The sequence below is a fragment of the Hyperolius riggenbachi genome, chromosome 8 (assembly GCF_040937935.1).
Source record: "Hyperolius riggenbachi isolate aHypRig1 chromosome 8, aHypRig1.pri, whole genome shotgun sequence".
NCBI lineage: Eukaryota > Metazoa > Chordata > Amphibia > Anura > Hyperoliidae > Hyperolius > Hyperolius riggenbachi.
This window is the reverse complement of record NC_090653.1, coordinates 114416780-114426273: the sequence shown is the minus strand read 5'-3', so window position 1 is coordinate 114426273 and position 9494 is coordinate 114416780.

Below are 9494 nucleotides of genomic sequence, written 5' to 3'. Positions count from 1 at the left end.
ACTGGCAGCTCCCCAGCAGACACTTCTTCTCCCGCAAGGCCATTCCTGCACTGCACCGCTTTGTGATGGCCAATGTGGAGCGAGGGCTGGAGCACGCGGTTGGTGAAAGGGTCCACGTCACCATGGACTCCTGGAGCAGCCGCTTCGGGACAGGCCGCTACCTGTCTTTCACTGTCCACTGGGTCAGCTTGGTGGAAGGGGGTGAGGATGGGAGAGCAGCAGCGGGCACAGCAGCAGCAACACAGTGGGTGGTGCCACCCCGCAGGGTCAGGGGAACTGCAGCAGGTTCCTCCGATCCTCTGCCATCCTCCGGCACACCTGGCCAAACCCCCCGCCTCAGCAGCAGCGTGAAGGCCCGCCACTGCCAAGCGCTGCTGCGCTTGGTCAGCCTTGGGAAGACCAAGCTGACGGCAACCAATGTGTTGGCCAAACTCCAGGAGCAGGAGAGGATTTGGCTGACCCCCAGAGGCCTCAGAGTCGGAGAGGTGGTGGCCGACAATGGGGCCAATCTGGTTGCCGCAATAGACAGGGGAAACCTGACCCACATCCCCTGTCTTGCCCACGTGCTGAACCTGGTGGTGCAAAAGTTCTTGCGCACCTACCAGGGGATGGGCGAACTGCTGGAAACGGCAAGGAACGTTGTGCGTCACTTCCGGCGCTCGGCTGCAGCCTGTGCGAGCCTGGAAGACGTGCAAAAGGAGCTGGAGCTGCCACGCCATCGGCTGATCCTTGACGTTCCGACTCGCTGGAACTCCACCATGGCGATGTTGGAGCGTCTGGTTGAACAGAAGCACGCTGTCAACCAGTACCTTGCCCTGACCACTGTTTCCGCCGCTCGGAGAAGGGACAAGACCAGCAACATCCCGTCCATCGTCCCCGATGATGACTGGAGGCACATGCAGCAGGTGTGCTTAGTGCTGGCTCCCTTTCTGCAGGCCACTAACATGGTGAGCAGGGACCATGCTATGGTCTGCGAGTGGGTGCCCCTGGTTTGTCTGCTGAACAGGGCCCTTGATGCTTTGCTGGAACAGGGAGTGGCAGCCTTGGACCAGCAGGAGCGGCAAGCAGCTGCACAGTCCACCTCTGAGGGGGAGGAGGAGGAGGACTTGGTGGAGGTCCCTGACCTTGCTGCTGATGAGGGGGATCAGCACAGCGCAGCTGAGTTGGTGCGGGGGTGGAGAGAGGATGAGGCGGCAGAGGAGGAGGATGAGGAGGACAGCACTGCCGTCGATGTGCCAGCACACGTGGCCCGCCTCTTCCCAATGGCAGCGCACATGCTGGCGTGCCTGCGCAAGGACCCCAGGGTGATCCAGATGAAGCAGAGGGAGGACATCTGGATCAGCATGATGTTGGACCCACGCCTCAAGGGGAAGTTGAGCCAGTTCCTGCCGCCTGCAGGAGGAGACCCAGCGCAACAAATAAGGAGCTTGCAGCAGGCCCTTGTTGAGCGCTTGGAGGAAGCCTTCCCTCAGCCTTCCACCCCCACTGTCCAGCAGCCAGCACAGAGGCAGCAGCAGGTGCCTGCATCCAGCAGCAAGCGCCCCACAGACCTGCTGTCTCTCAGCCACGAGCTCTACAGGACTGTAGAGGCTCCGGCAGCAGTGACTAGAGAGGAGGTGCATGATGCAGCAGCATCCTCCTCCGGTCACAGCCAGCGCCTGACCCGCATGGTGGCTGACTACATGGGGTTCTACAGCGGGCTTGACAGCGATGCCCCTGTTGATCCCATGGAGTATTGGGTCAAGCGCCTGGAGATCTGGAGCGAGCTGGCGCAGTACGCCCTGGAAGTGCTGTCCTGCCCCCCTTCCAGCGTGCTGTCCGAGCGCTGCTTCAGTGCAGCTGGTGGCGTGGTCACCGAAAAACGCTCACGTCTGTCTCACAAGTCTGTGGACAGACTGACGTTTCTCAAGATGAACCAGGCGTGGGTGGAAGGCGAGTTCCTGGCCCCTGTTGTCGGCGAGAGGAGGACATGAACTGGCTAAGAACCATCGTTAATGTGCCTTACCACCCTTTACCACCTCCTGGCTCCTGCTCACTAAGCCAGCCTGGTTCAGTTTGACTATTACGTCGCCTGCAGCCACACATTTTACACCTACAGTGGGCTGCTGTGTACTGCCCTTCTGCTGTCTGTCTGTGTTTCCCACTGCCAGGGTACACAGAATTACATTCTGCTGCCACTCTGCCACCAGCTATTACGTCAAACAATAGCTTTATATCTGTGTAATTGGTTTTACAAACAAAACCAACAAACCATTAAAAAAAAAAAAAAGGTTTAATTTTTCTGAGGTGCCCGGGTTGAAAACTGTGTTGTCCCAGTTGTGTATTGGACACGATGTGGGCTGCACGACCGCTGTCTGGGACCTCCTGCCTGCTGTGTTTATTTACAGCCCTGGTATCACCGCTAGGTACCAGGGCTATTATGTCACGCTGCCTGCCTGCTGCCACACTCACACTACTCCTCCATTCCTCCTGCTGCTGCTGTCTGTCTGTGTTTCCCACTGCCAGGGTACACAGAATTACCTTCTGCTGCCACACTGCCACCAGCTATTACGTCAAACAATAGCTGCTCACATTACTCCTCCATTCCTCCTGCTGCTGCTGCTGTCGGTCTGTGTTTCCCACTGCCAGGGTACACAGAATTACGTTCTGCTGCCACTCTGCCACCAGCTATTACGTCAAACAATAGCTATATATCTGTGTAATTGGTTTTACAAACAAAACCAACAAACCATTAAAAAAAAAAAAAGGTTTAATTTTTCTGAGGTGCCCGGGTTGAAAACTGTGTTGTCCCAGTTGTGTATTGGACACGATGTGGGCTGCACGACCGCTGTCTGGGACCTCCTGTTGTGTTTATTTACAGCCCTGGTATCACCGCTAGGTACCAGGGCTATTATGTCACGCTGCCTGCCTGCTGCCACACTCACACTACTCCTCCATTCCTCCTGCTGCTGCTGTCTGTCTGTGTTTCCCACTGCCAGGGTACACAGAATTACCTTCTGCTGCCACACTGCCACCAGCTATTACGTCAAACAATAGCTGCTCACATTACTCCTCCATTCCTCCTGCTGCTGCTGCTGTCGGTCTGTGTTTCCCACTGCCAGGGTACACAGAATTACATTCTGCTGCCACTCTGCCACCAGCTATTACGTCAAACAATAGCTATATATCTGTGTAAATGGTTTTACAAACAAAACCAACAAACCATAAAAAAAAAAAAAAAGGTTTAATTTTTCTGAGGTACCCGGGTTGAAAACTGTGTTGTCCCAGTTGTGTATTGGACATGATGTGGGCTGCACGACCGCTGTCTGGGACCTCCTGTTGTGTTTATTTACAGCCCTGGTATCACCGCTAGGTACCAGGGCTATTATGTCACGCTGCCTGCCTGCTGCCACACTCACACTACTCCTCCATTCCTCCTGCTGCTGCTGTCTGTCTGTGTTTCCCACTGCCAGGGTACACAGAATTACCTTCTGCTGCCACACTGCCACCAGCTATTACGTCAAACAATAGCTGCTCACATTACTCCTCCATTCCTCCTGCTGCTGCTGCTGTCGGTCTGTGTTTCCTACTGCCAGGGTACACAGAATTACATTCTGCTGCCACTCTGCCACCAGCTATTACGTCAAACAATAGCTATATATCTGTGTAATTGGTTTTACAAACAAAACCAACAAACCATTAAAAAAAAAAAAAAAAGTTTACTTTTTCTGAGGTGCCCGGGTTGAAAACTGTGTTGTCCCAGTTGTGTATTGGACACGATGTGGGCTGCACGACCGCTGTCTGGGACCTCCTGTTGTGTTTATTTACAGCCCTGGTATCACCGCTAGGTACCAGGGCTATTATGTCACGCTGCCTGCCTGCTGCCACACTCACACTACTCCTCCATTCCTCCTGCTGCTGCTGTCTGTCTGTGTTTCCCACTGCCAGGGTACACAGAATTACCATTCTGCTGCCACACTGCCACCAGCTATTACGTCAAACAATAGCTGCTCACATTACTCCTCCATTCCTCCTGCTGCTGCTGCTGTCGGTCTGTGTTTCCCACTGCCAGGGTACACAGAATTACATTCTGCTGCCACTATGCCACCAGCTATTACGTCAAACAATAGCTATATATCTGTGTAATTGGTTTTACAAACAAAACCAACAAACCATTAAAAAAAAAAAAAAAAAAAAGGTTTAATTTTTCTGAGCTGCCCGGGTTGAAAACTGTGTTGTCCCAGTTGTGTATTGGACACGATGTGGGCTGCACGACCGCTGTCTGGGACCTCCTGTTGTGTTTATTTACAGCCCTGGTATCACCGCTAGGTACCAGGGCTATTATGTCACGCTGCCTGCCTGCTGCCACACTCACACTACTCCTCCATTCCTCCTGCTGCTGCTGTCTGTCTGTGTTTCCCACTGCCAGGGTACACAGAATTACCTTCTGCTGCCACACTGCCACCAGCTATTACGTCAAACAATAGCTGCTCACATTACTCCTCCATTCCTCCTGCTGCTCCTGCTGTCGGTCTGTGTTTCCCACTGCCAGGGTACACAGAATTACATTCTGCTGCCACTCTGCCACCAGCTATTACGTCAAACAATAGCTATATATCTGTGTAATTGGTTTTGCAAACAAAACCAACAAACCATTAAAAAAAAAAAAAGTTTAATTTTTCTGAGGTGCCCGGGTTGAAAACTGTGTTGTCCCAGTTGTGTATTGGACACGATGTGGGCTGCACGACCGCTGTCTGGGACCTCCTGTTGTGTTTATTTACAGCCCTGGTATCACCGCTAGGTACCAGGGCTATTATGTCACGCTGCCTTCCTGCTGCCACACTCACACTACTCCTCCATTCCTCCTGCTGCTGCTGTCTGTCTGTGTTTCCCACTGCCAGGGTACACAGAATTACCTTCTGCTGCCACACTGCCACCAGCTATTACGTCAAACAATAGCTGCTCACATTACTCCTCCATTCCTCCTGCTGCTGCTGCTGTCGGTCTGTGTTTCCCACTGCCAGGGTACACAGAATTACATTCTGCTGCCACTCTGCCACCAGCTATTACGTCAAACAATAGCTATATATCTGTGTAATTGGTTTTACAAACAAAACCAACAAACCATTAAAAAAAAAAAAAAAAGTTTAATTTTTCTGAGGTGCCCGGGTTGAAAACTGTGTTGTCCCAGTTGTGTATTGGACACGATGTGGGCTGCACGACCGCTGTCTGGGACCTCCTGTTGTGTTTATTTACAGCCCTGGTATCACCGCTAGGTACCAGGGCTATTATGTCACGCTGCCTGCCTGCTGCCACACTCACACTACTCCTCCATTCCTCCTGCTGCTGCTGTCTGTCTGTGTTTCCCACTGCCAGGGTACACAGAATTACCTTCTGCTGCCACACTGCCACCAGCTAGTACGTCAAACAATAGCTGCTCACATTACTCCTCCATTCCTCCTGCTGCTGCTGCTGTCGGTCTGTGTTTCCCACTGCCAGGGTACACAGAATTACATTCTGCTGCCACTCTGCCACCAGCTATTACGTCAAACAATAGCTATATATCTGTGTAATTGGTTTTACAAACAAAACCAACAAACCATTAAAAAAAAAAAGGTTTAATTTTTCTGAGGTGCCCGGGTTGAAAACTGTGTTGTCCCAGTTGTGTATTGGACACGATGTGGGCTGCACGACCGCTGTCTGGGACCTCCTGTTGTGTTTATTTACAGCCCTGGTATCACCGCTAGGTACCAGGGCTATTATGTCACGCTGCCTGCCTGCTGCCACACTCACACTACTCCTCCATTCCTCCTGCTGCTGCTGTCTGTCTGTGTTTCCCACTGCCAGGGTACACAGAATTACCTTCTGCTGCCACACTGCCACCAGCTATTACGTCAAACAATAGCTGCTCACATTACTCCTCCATTCCTCCTGCTGCTCCTGCTGTCGGTCTGTGTTTCCCACTGCCAGGGTACACAGAATTACATTCTGCTGCCACTCTGCCACCAGCTATTACGTCAAACAATAGCTATATATCTGTGTAATTGGTTTTACAAACAAAACCAACAAACCATTAAAAAAAAAAAAAAAAAGGTTTAATTTTTCTGAGGTGCCCGGGTTGAAAACTGTGTTGTCCCAGTTGTGTATTGGACACGATGTGGGCTGCACGACCGCTGTCTGGGACCTTCTGTTGTGTTTATTTACAGCCCTGGTATCACCGCTAGGTACCAGGGCTATTATGTCACGCTGCCTGCCTCATTGACTGCCTGCTGCCACACACTCATCCTCATCCTCCTCCTGCTGCTGAATTTACCTCCTGCTGTCTGTGTGTTTCCACTGCCAGGGAGCACATACAATGGCGCTTCCAACATGCGTGCGCCACCAGCTATTTGTTACGCTCAAAAATAGCTGCATTTCTTTAAAAAAAAAATTGAAAAGAGAAATAAGTGAAGAAGAAGACGATATAGAAGAAGATGAAGAAGATGAAGATGAAGAAGAAGAAGATGAAGAAGAAGAAGAAGAAGATGAAGAAGAAGAAAAAGAAGAAGAAGAAGAAGAAGAAGGAGAAGAAGGAGAAGAAGAAGAAGAAGAAGAAGAAGGAGAAGAAGATGAAGAAGAAGAAGAAGAAGGAGAAGAAGAAGAAGATGAAGAAGATGAAGAAGATGAAGAAGAAGAAGATGAAGAAGAAGAAGAAGAAGAAGAAGATGAAGAAGATGAAGAAGATGAAGAAGATGAAGAAGAAGAAGATGAAGAAGAAGAAGAAGAAGAAGAAGAAGACAATATAGAAGAAGAAGAAGATATAGAAGAAGATATAGAAGAAGAAGATATAGAAGAAGAAGAAGAAGAAGAAGAAGAAGAAGAAGAAGAAGAAGAAGAAGAAGAAGAAGAAGAAGAAGAAGTATATACAGTACTGAACAAAATTCTGGACACAACTTCTCTTTTCACCTTTTTTTTTTAAAGGAACATCCCCACATAATCACTTGCTGTTGTTACTTGGAAAAAAAGATGTTTCTTGCATCATTCACCCTCAAAACAAGTGTTGGAAGCTATTTAAGGCCAATTCGAATAGTCAGCTCGAATAATGAGCTCGAATACCGACTCGAATAGTGAGCTCGAAGTCCGAGGTCGAATCGAATAGTAAAAATTATTTGACTCGAATATTCGACTGACCTCGAATAATTTACTATTCGAATTCGACCAAACTCGAATTTTAAAAAGGGGTATTTGAGCACCACTGACCAGAGCAGCGGTTGTTACTGGTAGGCCCTTCTGTTCATCTGTCGGTTGTGCTTGGATCGCACTAGCCTCTAGCGGTAGCGGCTGTGGATCCTTCTGCTCTCCAACTCTCTTGCTGTACTTGGATCACACCTGCTCTGGCGGAAAGAGCAGTGGATCCAGCTCGCTCTGTTTCTATACTTGGATCGCACTCGCTCTGGCGAAAGAGCAGTGGATCGTATCTCTCACTTATTCCTGTTTTCGTGTATCTGTCTTCTCTGCTACGAACGCTTGCTGGAGGCTCGGTGAGGTAACCGTTAAGCAAGCGCTCGCGTCCTCTGTTTCATGTTTGTCTGTCGGTGGTTAGTTAGGCGTGCTTGTCTCTGTTGTGCTTAAAGGTGAACTGAAGAGAGAGGTATATGGAGACTGTCATGTTTATTTCCTTTTAGACAATACCAGTTGCCTGGCAGCCCTGCTGATCCTCTGCCTCTAATACTATTAGCCATAGCCCCTGAACAAGCATGCAGCAGATCAGGTGTTTCATTGGTTCAGACTTATAAGTCTGATCTGACAAGACTAGCTGCATGCTTGTTTCTGGTTTTAATCAGATACTACTGCAGAGAAATAGACCAGCAGGGCTGCCAGGCAACTGGTATTGATTAAAAGGAAATAAACATGACAGCCTCCATATACCTCTCTCTTCAGTTCCCCTTTAACACGCGGAGGCCGCGCAGAAAACGCGTTCGCTGTTGTGAATGAGTGCGGTGTTTGCGTTTAGTTAGCGTTTGTTATTTTCCTTATCTTCTCATTGTATGATTTGCTGTGCCTTTGCTACTCTCGTGCTCTGCCTTGCTGTAGCCTTGTGTCACCTCTGGCAATCGCCTCTCTCGCGATTGCGTTCCTACTTCATATCTGCTGTTGCGTGTGCACCGTCGCGGGTTGACGACTAGATTGGGGCACATACATACATTCTATCCCTGTGCTCATTCTCTTTCGCAATCGCTTCTCTTGCGATTGCATTCTCGCTTGGTTTCCTCTGTTGTGTGTCCGCCGTTGCAGGTTGGCGGCTAGATTGGTGGACATACATACATTCCTCATCTGTGCTTATTCGGTCTTGTGTCGCTGTTAGCAACCACCATCTCTGGCGATTGCCTTCTCACTTTATCTTCCTGGTTGTGTGTCCGCCATCACAGGGTGGCGACTAGATTGGTGGACACACATACCCTCTGTCGCTTTGGTCTTTCTCTTTCAGGGCTATCTTGTCCTGCATTTCTTCCCTTCGTGCAATTCCTGTCTGGCGTCTGTGGCAGGGCAGAGGAGCTGTTCCTCTGCACTCCACAGCTCCACCTGCCGACAGGAATTTCCCTCTACAGGTGCATTGCACCTTTTGCTGGGTTCCCTCAAATTATACGCTTGTAGAGGATTTCCGCAGTGTCAGCGCACGTCTTGTGCGCTGATCAAGGAGAGAATTCCACAATCGTTACAGTTTACATGTATTTTACATTTTCAAATTTTTCATGATAGTGGTCCTTTAAGGTTCACTTTAAGCCTTGTACATACACTAGATTAAACTGGTGGTGGTTGAAAATGACTGCCTATGCCGTCAATATAACGTATAAAGCAGTCCCCAATCCCCATTGATGCGTCATTGCGCTATCTGCCTTGTAGATCAACTCGGCTGAGTGCAGCCAAGGGTTTTGTTTTCACCACCCTGCCCACTCTTTAATGCTTGCTCCTTGTGCACTTCTCTATTAGCCATTCTATCCACCCGCATAGAAACAGAATGCTTAATTAACCTGGATGCTAGCAATATATCTGCACAGTCTTGACCAGTGACCACACACTGTCCATGTCCAAAAGGGATTGAGCCCCAATCCCGGTGACAGTCGTACATGTGTACAAGGCTTTAGTCCATCTCACAGACTGAGATGAGTGGATGGAAATTCTTTGCCTTAATAAACTTACTTCAATATTGTCATATGAAAGTCCATTCAATTTTACAGTGAATGAGATGCATTTTCATGTAAATTACCTTCACTGGTATTGCATACAAACTTTGCAAAAAAAAGTGCATGAAAATGCTATTGTAAAAGATCCCAAAGAAATCCTCTACAACTCACTGCTTGCCAAAGTGCCTGGTTCTCCTCCTGTGTCACATGATTACATGATTACATGCACTGTGAGGAGATCGAGATGCCGGGTAGAGAGCAAGCGGTGAGCTGTCGTGGATGGATGGACAGAGGAGATAAGCAATTTTACTTCTGTGCCTATACTCTGCTGCTGGGGCTGATAAAGTACAG